This window comes from Panthera onca, chromosome B1 (assembly GCF_046562875.1).
Source record: "Panthera onca isolate mPanOnc1 chromosome B1, mPanOnc1 haplotype 2, whole genome shotgun sequence".
Taxonomy (NCBI): domain Eukaryota; kingdom Metazoa; phylum Chordata; class Mammalia; order Carnivora; family Felidae; genus Panthera; species Panthera onca.
In genome coordinates, this window is record NC_138342.1 from 165359171 (window position 1) to 165385877 (window position 26707).

Below are 26707 nucleotides of genomic sequence, written 5' to 3' on the forward strand. Positions count from 1 at the left end.
TAGGACAAAGGAAATAATACATATATTCTCTGAGGAGTTTATCAACATGGCTGTCATTTTTTCTTAGCCACTTGACAAGATCTTGACATTGAGGAAGTATGTCCCTACGCCACTCCCTTTAAATTCTAGCTCAACACAATAGATGCTGTAAAGCTTCAAAATAGGTTACCATTTATGTGATTCTTACTATGTGCTATGTCTTTCTTTCAATTTATTAATTGTCACAAACATCAATGAGGTGGATGAAAAATTAAGGCTTAGAGAGATTAACTAACATGTCCAAACTGGTAAGGGGACAGCTCTGAGATTGACACTCAGGTCTTTCTCACACTGAAGATGGGGCTTCCTTATCCACAGTGCTGTCCTGCCACCTAAAAATAGACTTGTCTATACCAATGCAAGAAGCTGTCACATTTGTCTGACACAGTTGTGTTTTTCTAAATAAGGGCTCATTATTACTCCTTGTTCAACTACCCGTAATATAATTACAATCAATTTTGATGTTGCTAAATGATTTTGAATTATCTCCTCAAATTATCTTTATTACTTCTCTGAAAAACGGAGGCTTAATATATTGATAAGTTGTCAGAATTGCCCTTTAATTTTTCAGTGATCAGTAATACCACCCAGGATCTTTCTCAGCTTCTGGAGATGACTAGAGCTTTGTAAATACACACACTTTCTTGCTCTCTCTGTCTCTCTATCATTAAGGTCATTGTCTAATTCTCTTAGGATCCTGATGCACACCAGGACCCATTCTTATTTTACGCACACTTACCTTGTATTTCTAGTATTTTTCTCTTGTTTTTCTACTGAGTATTGATTTTTGTCTTAATTAATTCTTCCCATCCCTGCCAATTTCCTTCATTCTTTGTGTTCAACATCTCTTTTAAAGTGTTACTGAATTGACTTATTCTGGATTTGTTGATTTCTCATTCTTAATTTATTTCTTGTTACTTTTCTTTCATTTATAAGGCTTATTGTATTTTCTATAACATGCATTTTGCCCCCTTCTGTGGTTATTTTGTTCCTTCTCTGGGGATTATTTTTGCTTTTTTTTCTACCCCTTTGTCCCCAGGTCTGTTCCAGGCTCTTTGGAGTCTGGGTTGGGGTGTAGTGGAGCAGAACCCAGGCCAGCACTGCCTGGGGGAATCTTCAAGGACTGTCAGGGTCTGGGCTCCATATAATCACTGAGGGTTATTGTCAGATCATTCTCTTACTACCTGTCTCTGGCCCCCCTGCCAGCACCAAGCAAGGCTCCTCCTCCCTGCCCCCCCCCCCCCCCCGTGCCTGCAAGTTGGCCAGGAAAGGGAAAGCAGTGCCCACAGCATCAGGGACACGTGGCTGGCTTCTTTGGTCCCTGGTCTTTCATCAAGAGAATAATGGGTTCCATTCATTGTTAGGCATACTGGGCTTTGAACCAGATGTCTAATATCTATTATCTCAAACCTTACCCCCACCCTGAAAGGTTAATTACTATCTATGTTTGACAGATGAGGAAACTGATGCTCTGAGAGGTTAAGGATCTTGCCAGAGAGTGAAGTTTATAGATGGATGCACTGGGATTCCAGGCCCTGTCTGTGTGACTCCACAGTCTCCATTGTTTCCACCACAGCGTTCTGCCAGAACGAACTTGTTACTTGAGTACTTTCTACACCTTTTGTTATCTGCATTTGGATTAGATCCTTCTTGTTCTAATTAGAGGGTGTTTTAGGTATTCCCTACTGTTGTATCTTAATACTATTGCATCATGCTCCCAAGAGTTGTTTCTCCCTACTTAATTCATTAAGAATCCCAGTACATTGTTTCCTTTGTTTATTGTATTAGAATCTAGTAGCTGGTGAATCCTGTTTCCCAGCTTCCTGCCACAGTGAGAGCAGGTCTAAATTAATTATAATGTGTTGCTCTGACAATCTAATAATAACAAAATCAAGGTTATTGATCATTTTCAACTTAATGAATTAAAATTTCCTGCTTACAGGGCTTTTACATGGACCCTTAACTTTGATTGATGCTGGTTCTTTTACTTTAGACCTGTGTCTTGCCTATACAGAGTACTCTGCTGATGTTCACAAAGAAGCATGATTGGCATTGGCCTGACTGTAGGTTGGGTTAAGATGCTGATACATGGGGGATATGTCTCAGTTTCATAAAGTACTTTTAATGTTTTTAATTAAAAAAATTTTTTTAATGTTTATATTTGAGAGAGAGAGAGAGAGAGAGAGAGAGAGAGACATAGAGAGAGGGAGACACAGAATCCGAAGTAGGCTCCGGGCTCCAAGCTGTCTGCCCAGAGCCCACTGTGGGGTTTGAACCCACTTGAACTGCAAGATCATGCCCTGAGCTGAGTCACCCAGGCACCCTGAGTACTTTTAATTATTTTTAATCTACAATACAAAGATTAGATGCATGAGGTCACTGTCAGTTCTGTAATTCTGGTTTTGAGTAAGTTTTGGCTTGATGAGTATCAACATTTCCTTTCTTATTTTCTTTCTTTCTTGCTTTCTTTCTTTTTAGTGATAACCACTCTTGAACATTTGGGCATATTTCTTTTTAACCTCTGTGTGTGTGTGTGTGTGTGTGTGTGTGTGTGTGAGTGAATTTTATCACAACTGAGATCCTAGCACATACACAATTTTGTATTCTTTCTCAATTAATGTAGATAATAAATTCTCCATCATTAAAAACTCTCCATGAATATAATTTTAATGGCTACATAGTATTTCATAGTATGTATATGCCATAGCTTACTAACCATTCCCCAGTGTTAAGCATTTAAATCATTTCTCATTTTATGTATAATGCTCCCAGGTCCGCTGTAGTGCATCCATTTTTGTCCAGATTTATGATCGTTTCATTTATATTGATTCCTTGAAGTGAAATTAATAACAAAAAATATGACCACTTTAGAGATACTTAGTAAATAACACTTGCCAGATTACTTACCAGAGTTTGTTTCCACTCCAGCCAGCAGTGGGGGAAGAGTGTAGGACTCATTGCCCCCATGCACTGTACATGGCTAATTTGATAAGCAAACGCTAATGGTGCTATTTTGATTTATATTTGTTTGGTTACCAGTAAAGCTAAACATTTTTTATCTATATATTAATTTTTTTGAGTCCTTTAAAAAACTGTCTACTTTTTATCTATTGAAGTTTGGTATATTTCTTACAGCTTACAAGGGATCTTTATATGCCAAGGATACTGACCCTTTTTCCATTTCATTTGTTGAAAATTTTCCTAATTAGTTGTTGGTCTTTATATTTTTATAATTTTTTTTGATGTTTACCTGTGTTTAACTTACTAAGTTTTACTTAGCACTTTAGTTTACTATGTAATTTATGATATACTATAGAATATATAATTTATGATGTAAAATTAAATATGCTAATTTAATTTACTAATTTTGATTTTTCAGTTGTCAGTTGTTATCTTTTGTGTGAGTGTGATTTCTGCCATCAGTTTTAAAAGTCTTTTTCCCTTAGATTTAAAAAAAGAAGAAAGTCTTTTCAAATACAGAAAGAAGATAAGTATATTTAACTATATGGTTTTTTTTCTAGCTCCTCTAATGAATTTTACAACTTCAACTCTGTGATTTACTTGGCATTTACCTTGGAGTACATTTTGAGATTAAAAAAATCTAACGTGATTTCCCCCTATAGATAATCAGTTGACCCTGCAATATTTTTGTTAAATAAGCCATTGTATCATCACACTTCATGACTTCATCATGTATTTATGTTTTATCTAACTTTTGGTCTGTTTCTATGCTGTTTTGTTTTATTGATCTGTTTCTGATTTATCCTAGAGTGATACTCTTAATTACTGTAGCTTTATAATATGGTTTATTACTTGAAAGATTGTATTTTTCCTTCTTACAGTATTATCTAGAACTTACTTATTTTAACCTTTTCTAAAATATAAATTATAGCATCATTTAGCCCAATTCTTTATTTGACCTCTATTTCCCTTGACCTCTCTCCCCTCCCACCCTGAAGTAAAAACCAATAAAATAATAACTAAAAGGAAACATAAATAGCTCTAGGATTTTTGTTGGAACTGTGTAAAACCAATAAAATGAATTAGGCAGAACTGAACTCTTTTAGTGCCTATCTAGAAAGGCACTTTCCTTTTAAACAAAAGCTTCTTAGTTTTTGTTGGGTCAGAGATGGTCATCAGGTGGCCCTGTGTGAGCACCAAAGATGTTCCAAGGCAGAACTCTGTGACCACAGCCTGCAAATGGCCAAATGTGGCCAAAGGCTGCCAGCGAATGCCCTCAAGCTAGAATGGTTTTTACACTTTTAAAGGGCTGTAAAAAGAACCAAAGAAGAATATGCAACAGAAACCTTATGTGGCCTACAAAGCTGAAAATATTTACTATCTGGCTCTTTACAGATAAGGTTGGCTGGGGGCACCACGAAGCAAAACACTAGCAAGCAAGCTGAAGGCATTTGGAGTTCACTTGTTTGTCACGAGTCATGGCTTTGCTTCCCTTGCTACCTCTTCAGCACATTGTTGGGAAGGTTTTGTTTGTTTAATTTATTTAAGGTGATCTTATCTGAGGATGTCAGTGAACATCTATAGGTTTTGTTTCTTCCTACATTTCAGAATGTTTTTATACATTTTAAAAAGTGCCTTGAGTGAGTGTTATGAAACTTAAAAAAGAAATAGTACTTCTTTTTGAAGGATCATGTGGTCTCGAGGCAACATCTTGTTTTGATGACCCCTCCCCAAAGTAGGGCACGCAGGGCCACTGGATGGGCTCAGGCGGAGTCCCCGGGGTCTGCCCTGTGCTCCAGCCCCACAAGCAGTGCTGTTCAGTAGATGTCTTAACCAGAGCAAGGCCTTCTGTTAACCTGGTGTGATCTGGTTTATTATTCCATTAACTCCCATCTGTTGTCACTGGAGAAAGCCGGCTCCCCTAGGACTGGACATGGAGTGTGGGTCTGGTGGGTTCAGGTGAGGAGGGAGCCCAGGAGGGACTTAGGTATCCTGAAGGTTTAGGAAGGAGATGTGAGGAGGAGAGATGGTTGGAAGAGATAGACAGGGTCTACAGGTCACTGTTACTTGTAAGGAGAGTAGGTTCCATGTCCCAGGAGACCCGAAAACCCCACGTACTGAGGGACTTAGAGAGATGAGTCAGAAAAATGATACTGAATCTGCCTTTGCCCCAGATGTTTCCATCGTTGCTGAAGGAAAGGCAGGAGAGGACTAAGTGAGATTTTGTTTTGGGTTTAGCAACCTGAGTCTCACCTGTGGGTCCCAAACTCTAATAGACTTTCATTAGGGCTTCTCTCCTGTGCCTTGGAAAATGTGATTGTCCAGAGTTTGAATTCAACCTTTGGATGTTCTGAAAGGAAAAACAACCAAAGTTTAAGCCTTAAACTCGTAAGTTTACCTTCTGAAATATAAAAGGTGTTTGCTGGCAGTTTCATAATCTTTTTTTGTTTGTTTTTTTCCAAGTGTAGAATTATTCAAGAGTAGTGTAAGGTCCTGCAGAGTTTGGTTAATCGAATTTACAGCAGGCAAGTCAGGCAAATACCAGATTTCATGGAAAAGCTTCTAAAGCAAAGTTGTTGGGAATTTAAATTAGATTTGAGTGTGACAGATCCACTACTGAGAAATGCTATAGTGCCTCATGGTTAAATTCTACAGGAATCTGCCTAGAATTAATAGTGTTGTTTTTCTGATGCAGTGGGTACTGATTTTGAGTGTTGAGTCCAAGTTTATACACTTTCCAGATGTAATCATTTTACTCAAGTAAAAGAAAATACGGCTGTATCAGGGACTCAAAACCATTACATTGAGAATGTGTCTGGCAACTGTTTAGTGGTCCAGTCAAGAATATTCTAGCAATTCAATTCTGAGGAGGAGTTATGGGAAAATTTCCTGCTCATGAAAAGTAGAGTTTTGAGAATCAAGGAAGAAACAGTGAAATTAAAAATATTAGGAGGTCTATCTATCTCCAGCTCACACATTTCATAAAGTGAACTGGATACCTGGCAAATTGCTGTAGGGTACACTGTGAGATTTTAATGCTAGTAAACTATTTGTTCGCTAGAATATCCTTGATGGAAATCAGAGTTCTTTCACTGTGTGTCTCTATCGTTTCTGGCAAGTGCCTTGGACACTTAGAGCTCTTGTTAGCAGGCAGGATGGTTCAGTGAGTCCCACGTGTGGAATGACTTGAGGCATTGGTATAGCTACCATGGGTGCTATAACAGTTCAGATCCTTCCCAGGGCAGGGCTTCATTCCTTTCCAAGTCATTAGAACATATCCATATATATTCCTGAAGGATTGTGTCTAAACTTCCTCAGAAAGGGGTTCCTAGAAGATTTTTAAAGATGTATTTATTTCTTGGGACGTTATGAGCCTTAGTGTCTGTCTTGTTCATCACTTTATATTCAGCTCCCAGATGGGGCCTCACACATTATAGATACTCAATACATATTTGTTGAGGGAATAAATGGACTATAAATTAGGTGTTTTGAGTTTACAATCCTAGTTCTCATAATTAACCGCTCTACAATGTTAATAGTAGGGGCCGATTTTTTATAATTGTTTTATAATTTTATTTGATCATCACAGCAAGAGTCACAAAGAGGGTATTAGTCAGGATATGCTCGATTATGCTGTGGTCACAATGCCATGGTTTCAGTGGCTTCACACAACAGAGCAAAGTGCACTGTAGTCTGGGCAGCAGGCCTTGATGAGGTGACTTGGTGATCCAGGCTGCTCCAGTATCAACATGACTTTGTCATCCTCAACCCCAGGCTGGATAAGAGTGGGGCTGCAGCGTCATGCATGTGCTTTTCATTGTCCAGATCTGGAAGCAACATGCCATACATCTGTCCATGTTTCATTGGTCAGAACTGGTCACATGACACCATCCAACTGCAGGGGGACTGGGAAGTACCCTTGCAGGGAAGGAGAGAAAAACCAGAAGTTGATGTATAATGATAATAGCTATCATAGGCCCATTATACAAATATCTCCATTTTACAGATGATATAATTGAGGCCCAGAGAAGATAGGTTACTTATCCAAAGTTATGCAACTGGTGTATGGCAGAACAAAGCCTGGTACTTAGGTTTGTTTGTTTTCAAAGCCCATACTCTTTTTTTAAATTAAGTTTTTAAATTTTAATTCCAGTATAGTTAACATGCAGTGTTATATTAGTTTCAGTTGTACAATATAATGATTCAACAATTCTATATATTACTCAGTGCTTTTCTTGGTAAGTGTACTTTTAATCCCCTTCGCCTGTTTCACCCATTACCCCCCCCCCCCCCCACCTCCCCTCAGTAACCATCAGTTTGTTCTCTATAGTTAAGAGTCTATTTCTTGGCTTGTCTCTCTTTTTTATTTCCTTTGCTAATTTGTTTTGTTTCTTAAATTTCACATGTGAGTGGAATCATATGGTATTTGTCTTTCTCAGATTGACTCATTTTGCTTAGCATTATACAGTACTCTCTAGCTTCATCCATGTTGTTGCAAATGGAAAGATTTCATTTTTTTTTATGACTGAATTATATTCCATTGTATATACATCACATCTTCTTTACCCATTCATCTATTGATGGATACTTGGGCTGCTTCCATAATTTGGCTATTGTAAATATGTGGCAGCAAACATAGGGGTGCATGTATCCTTCTGAATTAGTGAATTAGTATTGTTTAAAATACAATTCTTTAAAAAATGCTATTTTTAAAAAAAAAGTTTACTTATTTATTTTGAGAGAGAGAACATGCACACAAGTGGGGGAGAGACCATCAGTGCAGAGCTCAACATGGGGCTCAAACTCATGAACTGTGGGATCATGACCTGAGCTAGACATGAGAGTTGGACGTTTAACCAACTGAGCCACATAGGCACCCCAGTTTTTTTGTATTTGGGGGGTAAATAGTAGTGTGATTATTGGATTGTTGGGTATTTCTATTTTTACCTTTTTGAGGAACCTCCATACTGTTTTCCACAATGGCTGTGCCAGTTTGCATTCCCACCAACAATGCACAAGGATTCCTTTTTCCTCCACATTCAATGCCAAACAATGTTCTTGTTGTTTCTTGTGTTTTTGATTTTAGCCATTCTGACAGGTGTGAGGTGGTATCTCATTATAGTTTTGATTTGCATTTCCCTAATGATGAGTAATATTGAGCATCTTTCAAAGCCATACTCTTAACCACCATGCAATATTACCTTTCTTGAGGAAATTAATTTTCTTCTAAAGAAAACTTGATCTTAGTGAAGGGGAGAATAAAGAAGTATTGGATTTGGGGTTTGGGTACTTGGTTTATAGGACTGATCCCATCACTGACTTTCTTTTACATATAGCTAAGCTACTTCTCTTGGCTGATTTCCTCACATGGGAATAATAATTACTATAATGGTAATATAAAGTAATGCATATAATAGCACCTGAAGAGCCATAAGGTATTGTATAAAGATATGGTGATATTACTACTGACACCTGCTTTGTGCATTAGTCTTGTGCAGATTTATCACATATAACAAGCCTCAAGATTCTTACAAGAAAACCAGTAGACCCTTCAAATAATCTTGGTACATTTAGGTGTTTTCCTTACAAAAGAATATGCTATCTGTTACAATATAAAGCTTAACTTCATTGGGGTAATCTTTTCAGACATTTCATTACATTCATTACTGAAATGATGTTAAGTTTCAACTAAATTTATTAGCTCTCACTTTCTAACCCTCCTTCCCCTATCTTTTTATTATATAACTTTTTGAAAACTGTTCTTTTTTTATTGTTATTGTTTTTAAAATGTTATTTATTTTTGAGAGAGACAGAGACAGAATGCGAGTGGGTTAGGGACAGAAAGACAGGTAGACACAGAATCCGAAGCACACTCCAGGCTCCGAGCTGTCAGCACAGAGCCTGACGTGGGGCTCGAACTCATGAGCTGTGAGATCATGACCTGAGCTGAAGTTGGACACTCAACCGACTGAGCCACCCAGGTGCCCCAAAAACTGTTCTTTTAAAAGTGTGTATCCCATGGAGCCTGGGTGGCTCAGTTGGTTGAGCACCCGACTTCAGCTCAGGTCAGGACCTCTGGGTTCTTGAGTTTGAGCCCCATGTCAGGCTTGCTGCTGTCAGTGCAGACCCCACTTCGGATCCTCTGTCCCTCTCTGTCTCTACCCCTCCTCAGCTTGCACTCTTTCTAAAAAATGAAAACAACAACAAAAATTTTTTAAAAAGTGGGTATCCCAAAGAGCATTTCCAGATGGATATGTCATTGTAAATTCAGGAAGGTTTTTAATATTTTGCCATCTGTTTATAGTGACACGGAGTGGCTCAAGTCAAAACAGGTGCATGTTGTTGTGACCTTAGTAAGAAAAGCAACCCTCTTCCTTTGTAGCTGTGGGAGGAGGGGGAAATGTTTTTGTCAAATGTGTTAAATCACTGGCCCTAGCTTCCTGTCCCCCAAAACTTGGTGTGATGTTGTGGTTCTCAATATTCATCTTCTATTTTGAGTATCTCCCAAGCTTGATGTAATGCATCTCTTCTCCCCAGTCCCACCTGGCAGATCTCAATCATGCCGGAATGTGTGGTCCACTGAGGGCACCCGTAGCCTCACATTGTTTTAGATGTGATATAATAGATTTTTATAATCCTTTGGCTTCTTCCTGGCAGTGGTTAATAATGCAATGCATAATTAGACTAGAAAAGAAAAAGTTTTCTGTGAAAATTTGGGAGCAGAATTCGCATTAATTAAAAAAAATACCCAGCATATTTTTCTCAGACCCCATCTCATAGACATGTTTATTCCTCATTGTTTAAATATAACCCTCCTTAACCAAGGGCAAGCATGCTATGCCTTTCTCCTCCTCTCCCGTTTGGACATAAAGCCTGTTATTGTTGATTGTTCTGCAGTTGGGTCCCTTGAAAATGAGATTTCATTTAAGTAGAACATTTTCATTACAGGGTATCAGGCCTCTTTAATTTTGTACTTTTAGAGTGGCTAGGACAACATTTACATTTACTCCTGATTTTCTCTTTTCAGAGTCCTGGACAGACAGGGAGGATTCATTAGAGAATAGATCATGATGACACATCTCTTTATTGGTGAGCCATAAAAGTTCGGAGAAAGAGCACAGAAAGGAGGCATTTACAGTGTTAAAAGCCTTCGGCAAATTATATATGCTGTGGTTTTAACTGACCTTGGAAGTTATGTAAGTCTTTGTATGTACTTTTGTATCCGAATGTGGTCTATAAAAATGATGGTAATCTGTTGAATTTATAAAACAGCTTCCCAGAGGCCTGGTTCAGCTCTTTCATACTGGTGAGCAGTGAATTGACACTGTGTCTCAGTTTGGGGAAGGAACCACTTTGGTTGTACCTCCTTTCTATTCTGGTTCCTTTCAGTTCCCTTACACAAATACTTCTTACAAAGCTCTCCTAAAACTACTTAAATTCCAGGTGGGTCAGTCTGTTGTGCCTTTAGATTCCATTCACTTGTAACGCATTTCAAGTACCCTTTCCCCCTTTATTGTTTTTTTCTACTGCTCCCTTTTCAATTCTTCCAGTTTCTTTAACTTTACTTTGAGATAAATTTTTAATGCTTCTGAAAACCAAAATTAATTAGAATAATGAGCCAAGTGAGATTAAAAATCTTACAGGGCAGAAAGAAGGGTGGGCCCACGGTTAGGTTGACCCAGAGCCGAGTAGGCATTGATGGGCTGTGGCTGCCACCCTGGGCAGCCTCACAACCATTTCTTCCCTTCAGGGTGTCCTTGTCTCTCATTCCCAGCTCTGCCTTCTGTAGCAGTAGACACAGGTGAGATGGGGGCTGTCAAGGCGGGCCTCTCTCAGGAGCTGACATCCCAGCCGAGACCTGAAGGGTGCTTTGCTGAGAGGCAGGAAGGGCATTTCAGGTACAGAGAGTGTTTCAGGATATGCTAGGAGTTGGGAAGCTAGAGATAAATCCCACTTAGTGCCTGACAGTTTAGGCTGGTTGTCAAGCCACTAAGCTTGATCTGCTGCCACTTCCTGTCTCCCTGAAACTGACACTTCCTGTAACCCATTTTTTGGCTTCAGTTAAACCGGTATCTCTTTCAACCTGCAGTTTCACTCCAGATAACCTTGAAGGGAGCTATTTACCTGATTCCTCCAGCCAGCGTCAGCTTAATGTCTGTAAGAGGTACAAATTCTGATATATATGTTAAAAAACAACAACAAAATACTGATCAGTGGGGCGCCTGGGTGGCTCAGTCGGTTGAGCATCTGACTCTTGATGTCGGCTCAGGTCATGATCTCATGGTTCGTGAGTTCGAGCCCCATGTCAGGCTCTGAGCTGATAGCATGGAGCCTGCTTGGGATTCTCTCTCTTCCTCTGTCTCTCTCTGGCCCTCCCCTGCTCACTTGTACTCACTCTCTCTCTCAAAATAAATAAATAAACATTAAACACACACACACAAAACTGGTCAAGTTAATTTAGCGTAGACTCTCATAGAGTGGTGATAGGTAGCTGAATATGCCACCCCTGAGTGTGCCTTTTTGGCATATTGATTATTTTGAATTTAAGTTATTTGAGAAACAACCATTGCAAGAAGGACAGTGTAACCCTTCTTTGTCCCCCTGAAGGCAGGAAGTAAATCTCTCCTGTGAAAGCTACCTCCCTGTACCAGGAGAGCATCCTTATCACTAGAGACAGGGAATTCAGGGCTGAGAGGGCTATCTAAACAAACCTTATTACTTCTTCACTAATTTACCACCCAACCTCAAAGCCCTTTGTCAGGTCAAATTTATTACTTCCTTGTCAAAAAGGCATAAAAGCTGCCTGCTTTGGTCACTTCTTTGAATGTCATATCTTTGGTTCTTATACATATGAAATTAATTTTTTTATGTCAGCTTAATTATTCAACCAGCCAAACAACCTAGAAGGGAAGAAGGGAAAAGTCCTCCCCCTTCAATGGGTATAATTCTTAAGCTGTAATTTTCTGCCTCAGATGTAAATGATACTAAGAAGTCAGTCCTGCAGCAGCAGTGACAAACTGGTTCCTAGTTATTTGCCCTCCCTCTTACTTATTACCTTTTAAAAACTTTAGCCTCAGTTTTACAATTAGATCAGCCCTGAAGGGAAGCTGCTTACTACATATGCTGCATTAGACTTAATTTGCATGGAATAATATTAACAGTATCTGTAGGCTTAGTTTCCTATATATACATGTGACCACATAACCATTGTGCTAACATTAAGTTTTAAATGCTTTCATTTTAAATATCAGCCTTTGGGGGGAATAATCAAGACCCAACAGAAGGGAAAATTAGGCTTGTGACATTATCATACCAAAAAAAGAGAACATTATCATAAAGTGGAAAGGAAAACAGTAAAATAAAAATCTTACCAACTGCAGAGGGTAAATAAAAAAGAATGATGGCCGTTATTACTAAATACGAAAATCAACAACTCTAACGTGAGAAAATTAAGGTTTTTCATGGAAAAGGAGGGGTTTGCATATCAACTAGAAAAGAGAGCCTTTAAGGCAGAACAGTTTCCTTAGGACATTGTAATGAGAATAGAGGACAGAAGTAAGTCATTGCTTTATGTCATAAATGATACATTTGAAACCGTTGTCTCAAGGCTCTGATTAGCCTATGAAAGCATCCATATTCAAATGGTAGGAAATGATGCATTACATAATCAAGGTAAAAAACTTCATAAAACCTCTGAGAGGACTGTCAAGCTATTCATTTTGAGTAGACAATTCTAGAAGGATGTTACGAAGATCTCCATAAAGTTGGGGAAAGTACTATTGGCTATGTGTAGGTGGCCCCAGGGGATCTCAACTACTGTGGAGGCTGATTTTGGCCAGATGGTGTTGTTCAGATATATAAAAAAGAATAAGCCAATCATGTCTTTCTGGGACCTGTCGATACTTTTCAGAGGCAGAAACAAGTAGAAAATTTAAAAGCCCTTTTTTAAAAAATTTTTTTAACATTTACTCATTTTTGAGAGACAGAGAAAGAGCGTGAGTGGGGGAGAGGCAGAGAGGGAGGGAGACCCAGAATCTGAAACAGACTTCAGGCTCCGAGCTATCAGCACAGAGCCTGACACAGGGCTTGAACTCCTGGACTGTGAGATCCTGACCTGAGCTGAAGTCGGACACTTAATGGACTGAGCCACCCAGGTACCTGGAGGTTAGCTCTTCTTTTGAAGCGAACCCAACTATGCAAAAATGGTGCTGATTTCATTATTTTTTTCCTGGGGTTCTGGCATCTCTTATATATCATTTCTGGGAATTCTACTGTGAAATTTGACAAATTGTGTGAGAATTCCTCTATAAAGTTCAAAAGGAGCAGAGCTGTGAAAAGATGAAGGGGAGAGTGGAAAGACTTCCTAGCTGGCCCACTGCAAATGCCTCACATCTGTGCTCTGCTGCCTGTCCCTTTATGACGTGACCACAGCATGCTGAGGAGTTGGAGCGGTGTCCCTGGATGCACAGGGAGCAGCATTAGTTGGCTGACGCAGCCATAGATGGGGAGTGTGCATCAGGGGAGCTGGACAGAGAAGCAGCCTCAATTCACTGCAAGTCCATGACTGCAATGAGCCATGGCCTCCACAGGTTCTGTGAGGTTCAGGCAGGTGCCCGGCCACAGCCCAGAGCTTTCCAACCAGTGTGTCCTTGGGAGAAGATGGACAGCCCTCTTCTCCCTCCCTTCCTGTTCTGCGGGTCCCTGGCCAACCTCAGGGCACAGGGAGTGCTGTGAAACATGAAATAAACAGAACTTATTTATTATTGAGAGCAAAGGAGCACAGTGACTTAATATAAACACATTTAGGTAGACATTTCTGGTACTTAAAACACCTAAAATTTCCAGTGAGGGAGTTCTGACCCCACTGATACCTGATTATCATTACTGACTTGGAGATGTTCTCATCACATTGCTAAGTCATGTTCTTATTTATATATGGCAGCTGTCTTAGTCAGCTCCAGCTACCATAGCAAAATATCATAGACTGGGAGGCTTAATCAACAAAATGTCATTTCTCACAGTTTTGGAGGCTGGGAGTCCAAGTGCCAGCATGCTGGTTTTCTGGTGAGGACTTTCTTCTTGGTTTGTACACTGCCACCTTCTTGTGTCCCCACATGGTGGAGAGAAAGAGAATGCGGGGTGGTGGGGTGTGCTCTGCTGTCTCTTCTCACGAGGGCACCTATCCTACCATGAGGGCATCATCCTTTTGACTTCATCTAATCCTAAGTACCTTCTGAAGGCTCCATCTCCAAATACCGTTACACTGGGGTTTAGGGCTTCAAGATAGGAACTTTGGATGAATACAATTCAATCCATACCAGCAACTTTCCAGCCAAATGTATTTTATATGTATAAAAGTAACAAATGTATTTGTAGGATTAATAAATATGACATATAATATCACAGGCACATTTAATTTTTAAGGGGAAGTTATCAATTTCCCAGCTTATTTTGTGTTTGTTAAACATCAGACACAGAGAAAACGATCTCACAAGTCCTTGGAGGTCCTCCATGGGCTGTGCCCATAGACCTCTAGGCAGTATCTCTGGAGGCTGTGTTCCTGCTAAGGGAAATGTGGGGACAAGTAGCAAAGTACCAACTCTGGGTCTGGACAGGATTCTAGCTCCTGGGGAGGGAGTTACTACATCAAGCCTGGGCCCCAATCTTAGAGGAGCTTTGAATGCCATGACAGTTTGTCCAGATAGCGGGGTTTAACCTCCATCTGGCTCCAGAACCCATGTTGCAAATAGTATATTATCAGTTTTCTTTTTGTGGTGATTTATTTTTATTTTCCCCTAGCTTTATTGAGATGTAATTGATACATTGCATTGTGTAAGTTTAAGATAGACAACGTGTTGATTTGATACATTTTATAGATTTCAAAACAAGTACGGCCATAACATTAGCTAGCACTTCCTTCTCGTCACATAATATTGCTCCTTTTTTGTGGTGAGCATATTTTAATGTTCTCTTTTAAATCGAGTTTTAATGAGAAATAAGTGATATATGTTACTCTATAAGTTTAAGGTGTACAGAGTGATGGTTTGATTTACATGTATTGTGAAATGATGACCACACTGGATTCAGTTAACATCTATCATCTCATGTAGATACAATGAAAAGAAAGAAGAACAGAAAAATTCTCCTTGTGATGAGAACTCTTAGGATCTACTCTCTTAATGACTTTCCCGTATATCATACAGCAGTGCTAATTGTAGTCGTCATGAACCTCCAATTCCCCTCCCCCACCCTCTGCCTCTGGTTGGCGGTATGTCTGATCTCTTTCTGTGAGTCTGTTTTTTGTTTGTTATTTTAGATTCCACATGTAAGTTAGATCATACAGGATTTGTCTTTCTCCATCTGACTTCTGTCACTTAGCATATTGCCTTCGAGGCCCATCCATTTTGTCACAAATGGCAAGATTTCCTCATTCTTTTATGGTTGAATGATATTCCATTGTGTGTATATGTGTGTGTATGTGCATGTGTATACATATATATATATATATAAGGACATTTAAAAAACTACTCTCTTTGCAACATTCAAGTATATGGTACAATATTATTGGCTGTAATCACCATGCTGTGCATTAGATTCCCAGAACTTGTTAATCTTTTTTTTTTAAAGGTTTCAAATGTATTGTATTTCTTCAATTATGCCAGAACTTGTTAATCTTAAAACTAGATGTTTGTACCCTTTGACCAACACCTCTCTGCTTCCCCCACCCCTCAACTCCTGGTAACCACCATTCTACTCTTTGTTTTCTTTGAGTTCAGCTTTTTTAGATTCCATATTAAGTGATACCATTCAGTATTTATCTTTCTCTGACTTACTCAGCACAGTGTCCTTAAGGTCCATCCAAGTTGTTGCCAAATAGGATTTCCTTCTTTCCCGTGGCTGAATAATATTCCACTTTATATGTATAACACATCCATTCATCTGTTGCCTAGCACTTACATTGTTTCCTCTTGGCTACTATGAGTAATGCTGCAATGAAAATGGGAGGGCAGATATCTCTACAAGATACTGAAATCAGAAGTGGGATTTGCTGAATCATATGGTAGTTCTATTTTTACTTTTTTGAGGAACCTCTTTATTGTTTTCCATAGTTGGCTGTACCAATTTGCATTCCCATTGATAGTACACTAGGGTTCCTTTTTCTCCATATATTCACCAACACTTGTTACTTCTTGACTTTTTGAGGATAGCCATTCTAACAAGTATGAAGTGATATATCCTTGTGGTTTTGATTTGCATTTCCCTGATGATTAGTTGATGTTGAGTACCTTTTCATATACCAGTTGGACATTTCTTAAAACTTATATTTTGTTTTTTAATTGAAGTGTAATTAACATACAGTGTTATGTTAGTTTCAGGTATACAACATATTGTTTCAACAATTCTTTAAAAAAATTTTTTTTTAACATTTGTTTATTTTTGAGACGGAGAGAGAGACAGAGCATGAATGGGGGAGGGTCAGAGAGAGAGGGAGACACAGAATCTGAAACAGGCTTCAGGCTCTGAGCTGTCAGCACAGAGTCCAACGCGGGGCTTGAACTCATGGACCGCAAGATCATGACCTGAGCCGAAGTCGGATGCCCAACCGACTGAGCCACCCAGGCGCCCCTGATTCAATAATTCTATACATTACTCAGTGCTCACCATGAAAATTGTAGTCATCCAACAATGTTATTACAATATTATTGACTATATTCCCTATGCTGTACTTTTCATCTCTGTGACTTATTTATTTTATAACTAGAAAATTTTACCTCTTAATCCCCTTTATCTATTTCTCTCAACCCTCCACCCACCTCTGCTCTTGCAACCACCAATTTGTTCTCTGTATTTGAGTCTGTTTTTTGTTTTTTAGTTTGTTTTGTCTTTTAGATTCCACATACAAGTGAAATCATATGGTATTTGTCTTTCTTGTCTGACTTATTTCACTTAGCATAATGCCATTTAAGTACATCCATGTTGTTGCAAATGGCAAGATCTCATATATATCTCATATATATATATATCATATATATATATATCACATCTTCTGTTGGCCATTTGGATGTCTTCTTTGGAAACCTGTCTATTGAGTTTCTCTATTTTAAAATTGGATTGTTTTTTTTTCTATTGAGTTGTATGAGTTCTGGATATTAAGCCCTTATCAGATATATGATTTGTGAATACTTTCTCCTATGTAGTAGGTTGCCTTTTTATTTTGTTGATTTCCTTTGCTATGCAGAAGCTTTTTAGTTTCATGTAATCTCACTTATTTATTTTGGTGTCATATCCAGACAATTGCTGCCAGGACAAATGTCAAAGAGCTTTTTCTTCTATGTTTTCTTCTAGGAGTTTAATGCATTGAGGTCTTAAATTTAAGTCTTCAGTCCATTTCAAGCTCTTTTTGTGAATGGTGTAAGGTAGGGATCTAATTTCATTCTTCTGCATGTGGTTATTCAGTTTTCTCAGTACCATCTATGAAGAGACTACTTTTTCTTCCATTGAGTATTTATGACTCCCTTGGTAAGTATTAATTGGCTGTTTATGTGTAGGTTTGTTTCTGGGCTCTCTATTCCACTACATTGGTCTATGTGTCTATTTTTATGTCAGTACCATACTGTTTGGTGACTATAGTCATCAAAATATAGTTTGAAATAAAGTGTGATGCCTCCAGCTTAGCTCTTCTTTCTCAGGATTGCTTTGATCATTTGGGGTCTTTTTTGGCTCCATACAAATTTTAAGATTTCTATTTCTTTGAAAAATGGCATTGGAATTTTGATAGGGATTGCATTGAATCTATAGATGGCTTTGGGTAATAGGGGACATGTTAACAATACTAATTCATCCTATCCATGAACATGGAATATCTCTCAATTTGTGTCTTCTTCAGTTTCTTTCAACAAAGTCTTACAGTTTTCACTGTATAGATCCTTCATGTCCTTGGTTAAATTTATTCTTAAGTATTATATTGTTTTTGATACTATTGTCAGTGGGATTGTTTTCTTATTTTTCAGATGTTTTGTTGTTAGTATATAAAAATACAACTATTTTCTATGTGTTGATTTTGTATCCTGCAACTTTACTGAATTTGCTGGTTAGTTCTAGAAATTTTTTGATGGAATCTTTAGGATTTTCTATATCTAAGACCATGTCATCTGTGCATAAACACAGTTTTATTTCTTCATTTCCTATTTGGATGCCTTTTATTTCTTTTTCTTGCCTGATTACTCTGGCTATGACTTCCCATATTATGTTGAATAGGAGTGCTGAGAGTGGGCATCTTTTTCTTGTCTCTGATCTTAGAGGAAAATCTTTTAATCTTTCACCATTGAGTATGATGTTGGCTGTGGGCTTGTCATATATGGCTTTTATTGTGTTAATGTATATTCTTTTTGTACCCAATTTTAAGGTGTTTTTTATCATGAGAGGGCATTATATTTTGTCAAATGCTTTTTCTGCATCTAGTGAGATGGTTTTTATGGTTTTTATCTTTTGTTCTATTTTTGTGGTGTATCACATTGATTTGTGTATGTTGAGTGACCCTTGCATTCCAGCGATATGATCATGGTATGTATTAGTTTCCTAAGGCTACTACAACAAATTACCACAAACTGAGTGACTTAAAACAACAGAAATGTATGGTCTCACAAATCTGGAGATTAGAAGTCTGAAATTTGTCAGTCTGAAAGGTGTCAACAGTGCCATACTTCCTCCAAAACCTTTGAAACCTTCCTCCAAAACCTCTTTGTAGCTGCTAGTGGTGGCTGTTGAGTTTGCAGCACCATCTCCAATCTGTGTCTTCACATTCTTTCCCTGTGTCTTCACATTGTCCTCTTATAAAGGACTCCAGACATATTGGATTAGGGACCTACCCTACTCTAGTATGACCTCATTGCATCTTCAAAGACACTCTTTCTAAATAAGGTCATGTTCTGAAGCTTAGAGCTTAGGACTTCAACATACCTTTATTGGGGGGACATAATTCAACCCATAACACATCTGTGCTAGAAAATTTCACATTTTTGGTGTAGATGGAAGTAGTATGTTTATTAAGCTATAGAATGAAAAAGGAAAGGAGTGGATTACAAAAATCTCCCAGTTACTTGTACTATATTAAACATCTGCAGCTCACCTATCCAGGAGATCCACACCATGATTAGTGAGGCTATATGGCTCACCTGGAGAAGACACCTTCAATTCAGCAGTGATAATCAAGTATCCTCTAAGCCAGATGTCCCTCACTGGAAACTTTTTAAAAGTCTGGCTGTCTTTTACCAGCCTCCAAACTCCCCTTTAAAAATTTCTCAGCAGAATGCATGGTCACTTTGCTTAGGTTGACAGCAAAAAAATGAGAGGAATTTTCTTAGCACTACTAAAGTGTGGGTGTTTCAGCTTTTTTTTTGAAGTTACCCTAGAGGATATATCCATAAAAAATTTGGGGACACTTAGAATCAATGCTGGTATGTAGCCAGTGGTTAATAACAGAAGTATTTGATTGTACCCTCCAAAATGCAGTGATAAAAACACAAAGAAAGGTAGTCCAAATGTTATGCTTATTCCTGACAAATGCTTTTTTGATCCTTCTCTTAAATGCTTTGCCATTTGGCTTGGAAAAACTTTCAGACATCCTTGCCACCTAATTATGGACTATTTCCAAGGCTTTGAGGAGCTGCTATAAACTACAGATCCAGAGTTGAGGAGAAAGCACTTGTTTCATATGGTTATATCTTGTTTGTTAAAAATGGGAACATAAAAAGGGCCATTTAAAAATTTCAGATGCTTGCTAATATTTTTTCAAGGTAGATGTGTTATGGGACTTTTTATTATGTTTCATCATCATAAATGCATAACACAAAATTCACATGTTTGCAAAAATTATGAAATTGAATGACTTCTCTTTCTTCAAGAATTTTGTTTTGCACTTTATTGCCTGAATCTTTGTAGAGTTAATGAACATCAAAACCATTATGTAAACATGCAGGTGTGAGATGCTGCTTTGAAATAAATATAGTCAGAAAGTATCTATGATTTTTGGAAAGTTCAAGCCATAGCAGGTGTAATAATAGTAGACAGCAGAGGCTTTCTGCTCATTATTCTGCTGCTCCTGTTTCCATAAAAGTGTTGGAACATCTGGATAAGCTATAGGATAAGAAAAAACCAAGACCTCCCTCCCCTCTTCTACCCATAACTTTTAGTGGCTTGGAAATAGTACAGAACAACTTAGGACTGTGCAATGTTTATTTAAATTTGAGAAGAACTTTATTAAACAAAGACAAATTCAACAATGTCAAAGAAAATGCCTTTATGTGGCTGGTCATCAAGAGAAGATAATTTTATCTCTATATTTCAGGCACCCTCATGCCTTTAAAAGATCATTTTAGTATATTAGTGATGAAGGGACAAATTTTGCATTGGCTTTTTCAAACTCAGGTACCAAGTAATACCAGCCCTACCTTCAGCAATAGGAATTGTTTTAAAGGATTTTTTTTTCTCTTAACAGATACTTCTTTGTTTGTTTAATTTTATTTAAATCCAAGTTAGTTACCAGATAGTGTAATAATGATTTCAAGAGTAGAATTTAGTGATTTATCACTTAGAAATGACACCCAGTACTCATCCCAACAAGTGTCCTCCTTAATACCCATCACCCGTTTAGCCCTTCCCCCCCACCTAACACCCCTCCAGCAACCCTCAGTTTGTTCCCTGTATTTAAGAGTCTCTTATGGTTTGCCTCCCTCTATGTTTTTATCTTATTCTTGCTTCCCTTCCCCTGTGTTCATCTGCTTTGTTTCTTAAATTCCACATATGATTAAAATCATATGATATTTTATCTTTCTCTGATTGACTTATTTTGCCTAGCATAATACACTCTAGTTCCATCCACGTAGTTGCAAATGGCAAGATTTAATTCTTTTTGATTGCCAAGTAATATTCTTTATTCATTCATCAGTCACTGGACACTTGGGCTCTATGTGTAATTTGGCTATTGTTGATAGTGCTGCTATAAACATTGGGGTGCATGTGCCCCTTCAAATCAGCAGTTTTGTATCCTTTAGATAAATACCTAGTAATGCAATTGTGGGCCACAGGGTAGTTCTATTTTTAATATGTAGGAACCTCCAAAGTGTTTTTCCAGAGTAGCTGCACCAGTTTGCATTCCCACCAACAATGTAAAAGGGTTCCCCTTTCTCCGTATCCTTGCCAACATCTATTGTTGACTGAGTTGTTAATTTTAGCCATTCTGACAGGTGTGATGTAGTATCTCATTTTGGTTTTGATTTATATTTCCCTGATTATGAGTGATGTGGAGCATCTTTTCATGTGTCTTAACAGATACTTCCTATTTGATTGGAATTTCTGAGAATGACAGTTATGGATGGAATTATGACAGTTTATTATGTAGTTTGTTAGGACTTTTTACTTTAAAGAGCTGAACTGTGTGCTTTACAATGAACATGTTGGGGTATAATCACAGTGAGATATCACTACACACATTTTAGAATGGATGGAATCTAAAACTGTGACAACACTAAGTGCTGGTAAGGACATGGAACAATAGGAACTCTCATTCATTACTACTGGAAATGCAAAATGGTACAGCCGCCACTCCAGGAGACAATTTGCAGTGTCTTGCAAAGCTAAACACCCACTTCTCACCATATGACCCAGCAATCATGCTCCTAAATGAATTGAAAACTATGTTTACACAGAAACCTGCACATAAATATGTGTGCATATAAAATATGCACTTTTATTCATAATTGCCAAAAACTGGAAGGAACCGAAATGGCTTTTAGTAATGAAAGGATAAACAAACTGGCTGGGTAGTCAGTGACTGCTATTGGCTGGATAGGAAGAGCCCTCTAGGGACGTTATTCTCCATGGCTTGCATTGGGCTGTTCTGGTTCCATTTTGAAATCTCCAGGAGGTTGCACTTCTCAGCTCCTGAGTCTCTTTTCACTCACACACAGTTTTGATTCCATGCTTTACTTGCTGGGCAGTTTGACTTCTCTTGCCTGTAAAATGGAGGTCATCACACTTGTTTAGGAGATGATAATGAGAAACATAGGTTAATGTCCTAGAGAAAAGTGTGTTTCTAAAAGAAGATCATGATAGAGATGAGTGGGGATGGAGCTGATGTAAAATCAGGTTAGTAGCACTTTGAGAGATAGATAGTTTTGCAGCTGGAAGGCACCATATTGATCCAGTTTTATGCCAGCAGGCAGGGGACCCTCCAAGTCCATAAGTCTCCAAGCTTAGCAGTGTGTGTAATATAGTGGAAAGACCTGGATGGTGAAGGCAGAGCTACCTGGGTTTGTCCATCCCTGGGCAGCTGAAGGGTCTTACACGGGACTCAGCCCCTCTGACGCTCAGTTTGCTTATCTATAAAATGGGAATGACTACACCTGATTTAGCTGATTAAAAAGATAACATGTGTAAAGTGCCTTTTATTGGTCCTGGCACAGGGCAGGCTGCTCTGTCTGCCAGGTTTAATATTTAGTGGAATGAACTGCCAGTTTTATTCTATCCTTCTTGAAGGTCTCAGAAGAAAGAGTCAACTGCCCTCTAATACGTCCTAGTTTTATCCCTTCTCAAATGGTCAGGAAAACATTTTTAATGTCAAATTAAATCTTTTTTCAGTTTAAGTCTCTTTTCTTTTGTCCTCTGGACATTCTCTCAAAAACCTTCATAAGGTGGTGATTAAACTACTTTCTTGACTTCCTCTAGATTAAATAACTTCAATTACTCTGAACTGTTCTAAGAGGAGCTGTTTAATATATCTTTGAAAATGTTTCTTACTTTCTCCAGCTTCTCCTTGGTCTTTTGGAATTACAGTGTCAAAACAGGTGTATTTTCCAAGGGGACTGACACACAAGGAAGGTGCCAGAAAGACCCCCTCCCCGGAGCTTCACTTGCCTTGTTCATTTTATTTTGTCTTTCTGTGTTCTTTTTCTTTTCCTCTGCATAATTGACTCCCATTCTGACCTTTTCCTTGTCCTGCTTTCTTTTTTCTTAAAAAAACATTGCTTATTGACTAAGACTGATGGCCCTGGAAATGGACTTTCTGGGTTTGAGTCCAACCTCTGTTACTCACCAACTGTGTCCTTGCCCAAATTACTTCACATCTCTGAAACTCAGTTTCCTCGTCTGTAAAATGGGAGGAATGCAGTATCTACTGTAAATATTTAAGTATAAAATATTTATGTATATATATAGCTCTCCAAACAGTATGGCTACACAGAGTACTCAACAAATATCAGCTATTTTAAAACTTATTTTGAAATCATTTAGGCTCACAAGAAGCTGAAAAAAAAATAGTACAGAAAGTTCCCACATATCCTTTCCCCAGATTCAGTCAATGATATCTCCCATAATTAAAATACTTTATCACAGCCAGGAAATTGGCATTGATCTAACACTAATAACTGAATGATAGACCTTATTCAGATTTTACCAGTTTTGTCATGCTTTCCTTTATATGTTCATGTGTATGTGTGTATAGTTCTGTGAAACCTTATTGTCTAGATTCATGTAACCACCAACACAGTCAGGATACAGCATTGTTCCATTTCCACAAAGGCTATCTCTTTATAGTCACACCTATTCCAGGCAACCACTGACCTGGTTGCCATCACTTTTTTGAGAATGTCATACAGGCGGAATCATGCCATTTAGGACTGATCTTTTTCACTCGGTATCCTGAATGACCTTGAGATCCATCCAAGATGTCCATATATCAGCAGGTTGTTCCTTTTTATCACTGACTGGTATTCCATTGCTTGGGTGTACCACTGTTTGTTTACGCATTTACTCCTTGAAAGACATTTGGGGATATTGTCAAAATTTGGCTATTACAAAATAAAGCTGCTATAGAAATTCATGTACATATTGGGTGAGCATGTTTTCGTTTCTCAGAGGATAAATACCTGAAAGTATGATTGCTGAGTCATTATATTAAGTATATGCTTATCTTTAAAAAAAACTGTCAAACTGTTTTCTCTAGTGGCTGTACCATTTTACATTCTTACCAGCAATGTATGAGAGATCTATTTCTTCTGCATCCTTGCCAGAATTTGTGGTTATCACTATTTTTTATTTTGGCTGTTCTAGTAGATGTGAAATTGTATCTCACGGTGGCTTTAATTTGTACTTCTCTAGTGGTAATGATATTGAACATCCTTTCATGTACTCATTTACCATCCATATATTCTCTTTCAAAGGTCTGTTCAAGTCTTCTTCCCATGTTTAAAGTTCTTATTTGGAGGGGTGTCTGGGTGGCTTAATTGGTTAAGCATCTCATTCTTGATTTCGGCTCAGGTCATGATCTCACAGTTCAAGGGATTGAACCCTGTGTCGGGCTCTGTGCTGACAGTGCTGAGCCTGCTTGGGATTCTCTCTCTCCTGCTTTCTTTGCCCCTCCCCTGCTCACACTCTCTCAAAATAGATAAACATGAAAAAAATAAAGTTCCTTTTTTTTTTTTTTTTACTATTGAGTTTAGAAAGTTCTGCATATATTCAGAATACAAGTCCTTTGTTAAATATGTAATTTGCAGATACATTCTCCCTTCTTGTGGCCTGTCTTTTCATCCTCTTCATAAGATCTTTTACAGAGCAAAAGGCCTTATTTATTTTTTCTTTCATTTATCATGTTTTTAGTGTTACGTCTAAGATTTCTTTACCTAGGGCGCCTGGGTAGCTCAGTCAGTTAAGCATCTGACTCTTGATATCTGCTCAGGTCATGATCTCATAGTTTGTGGGTTCAAACCCTGTGCCAGGGCTCTGTGCTGGCAGTGTGGAGACTGCTTAGAATTTTCTCTCTCCTCTCTCTGCCCACCCCACTCACATACACACTCTCTCTCAAAATAAATACATAAACTTAAAACAAATGTAAGATTTCTTTGCCTAACCTTAAATCATGAAGATTTCCCCCCTATGTTTTTTCCTAAAAGTTTTACATTTTTACATTTAGACCCAGGATCCATTTTGATTTTGATTTTTGTTTAAGGTGTTCAGTTTAGATTGAAATTCTTTCTTCTTCATTTTTGTTTTTTGCAGATGGATAGCCAGTTGTCCTAATACCATTTGTTGAAAACACTCCTCTTTCTCCATTCAATTGCTTTTGTGTCTTTGTAAAAAATCCATTGGCTATACTTATGTAAAGCTATTTCTGGCTTCTTAAGTCTGTTCTATTGATTTCTCTGTCTGTTCCTCTGCCAATATCACACTGTCTTGATTACTGTAGTTATATAGTAAGTCTTACAATTGGGTATTGTGATTCCTCTAACTTTATTCTTCTCTTTCAACATTGTTTTTTTTTTTTTAGTTATTTTAGTTTTGTTGCCTTTCCATGTAAATTTTAGAGGAAGTTTGTCTATATCTACAAAAAGCCTTGCTGGGATTAGCTATTATTTTAAATGCTGTTATTACTTTCTTATTCTGTATTTGTTTTGTTGGCTCACTTCATAGTTCTCACATTATTGTAGAACCAAAGGGGGCTTTAAGAGATTATTTAGCCCGATGCCAACATTTTTCAGTGGAGAAAATGTAATCTTTCTTTGGAACAGGTTCAGTGAGGGTAAGTGACTTCTTGAGGTCACTCAGGAGGTTAATTGGTGTAGGACCAGCATCCATGGCCTCTGACTCCAGAGTCTGTAGGATTTTCAATTTTCCACAAGGCCTCTCTTACATCAACTGAATCTTATCTCTTTTCCATTCATTTTCTACTTTCTTGAAAAGGATTATTTAGAATGTCACTGTTGTATTTCAGAGATAAAATGATCAATAGTATAAAATCCCCTTGGAAGCTTTTTTTAAAAGTGCAGGGTGCTGCACTCTGGGGATTCTTGTTCAGTGAGTGTGGTGTGGGGCTCTGCAAAGGCCTCTCAAGTGACTGTGGCATAGGTGGGCTGTGGCCCACACTATGAGCAACCTGTGCCCATCTGGAAACACGGGCCCTGGAGTCATAGATGAGGGTTTAACGTCTCACTTAGGGTTTAACTTTATGCTTCAGTTTCTCCAGGTATAAAGTGGGGATAATGGTGTCTGGCTCACAGTGTTTTTGTTTAAAAAGAGTGTGTGCAAGGTTCTTGGCATTAAACTTGGTACTCCAAATCAGTGGATGCTACTTCCTTTCTTCCTTTCCTCTCTACTAGATTATAAGGTTTGGTATGAATTTGAGGCAGAGACTGTGTTATATGTTCAATAAACTATTTCACTTCTCTCCTGATCACTGGGAGGACTGTCTTTGGCAGTGAGGTAGGGTCATGTGACTTAATTCTGGCTGATGGAAATTTTGCATGACCTGTGTGTGTCACTTCCAGGCTGAGATGGTTAAGGGTTTGATTTGACCTCCCTGGGTGCTCTGCTTCTGCTGGCTGCAAGATACCTGAATGACACTGAAGCAGGAAGATGGTGGCAGCTTGAGTCCCTGAGTTACTGTTGGGTGTTTAGAAACTTAAAATCATCTTTTGAATATCGTAATTGTTATACTATTCTAAAGACTTTATGATTTATGTAAATGATAGGAAATACATTATAAAGCATACAATCAATTTAGTAGGAGGCTCTGGCACAAGGAGATCTTCATTTGTGGGGAATAAAAATTTTTTTTCAAACCACAGTATTTTTGTAGGTTTTATATATTTGTGGTCTTATGTAAGTTTTATGTATAGGTGTAATTCTCAAGCATCAGAAAACAGGATAAGAGCCA

General features: G+C 38.2%; 1 protein-coding gene across 14 annotated transcripts in view; it reads left to right on the forward strand.

Annotated features, from left to right (window-relative positions):
- CSGALNACT1 (chondroitin sulfate N-acetylgalactosaminyltransferase 1) overlaps window positions 1-26707 on the forward strand; it is a 341791-nt gene that overhangs the window by 113726 nt on the left and 201358 nt on the right. The window contains exon 1 of one of the 14 annotated variants that reach the window (XM_078445490.1): window positions 10028-10089. The exons of the other annotated variants lie outside the window; for them this stretch is intronic. The gene's annotated coding sequence lies outside the window, so the exon portion shown is untranslated. Of the gene's footprint in view, window positions 1-10027; window positions 10090-26707 lie in introns of those variants that run through there. 14 annotated transcript variants of the gene reach the window in all.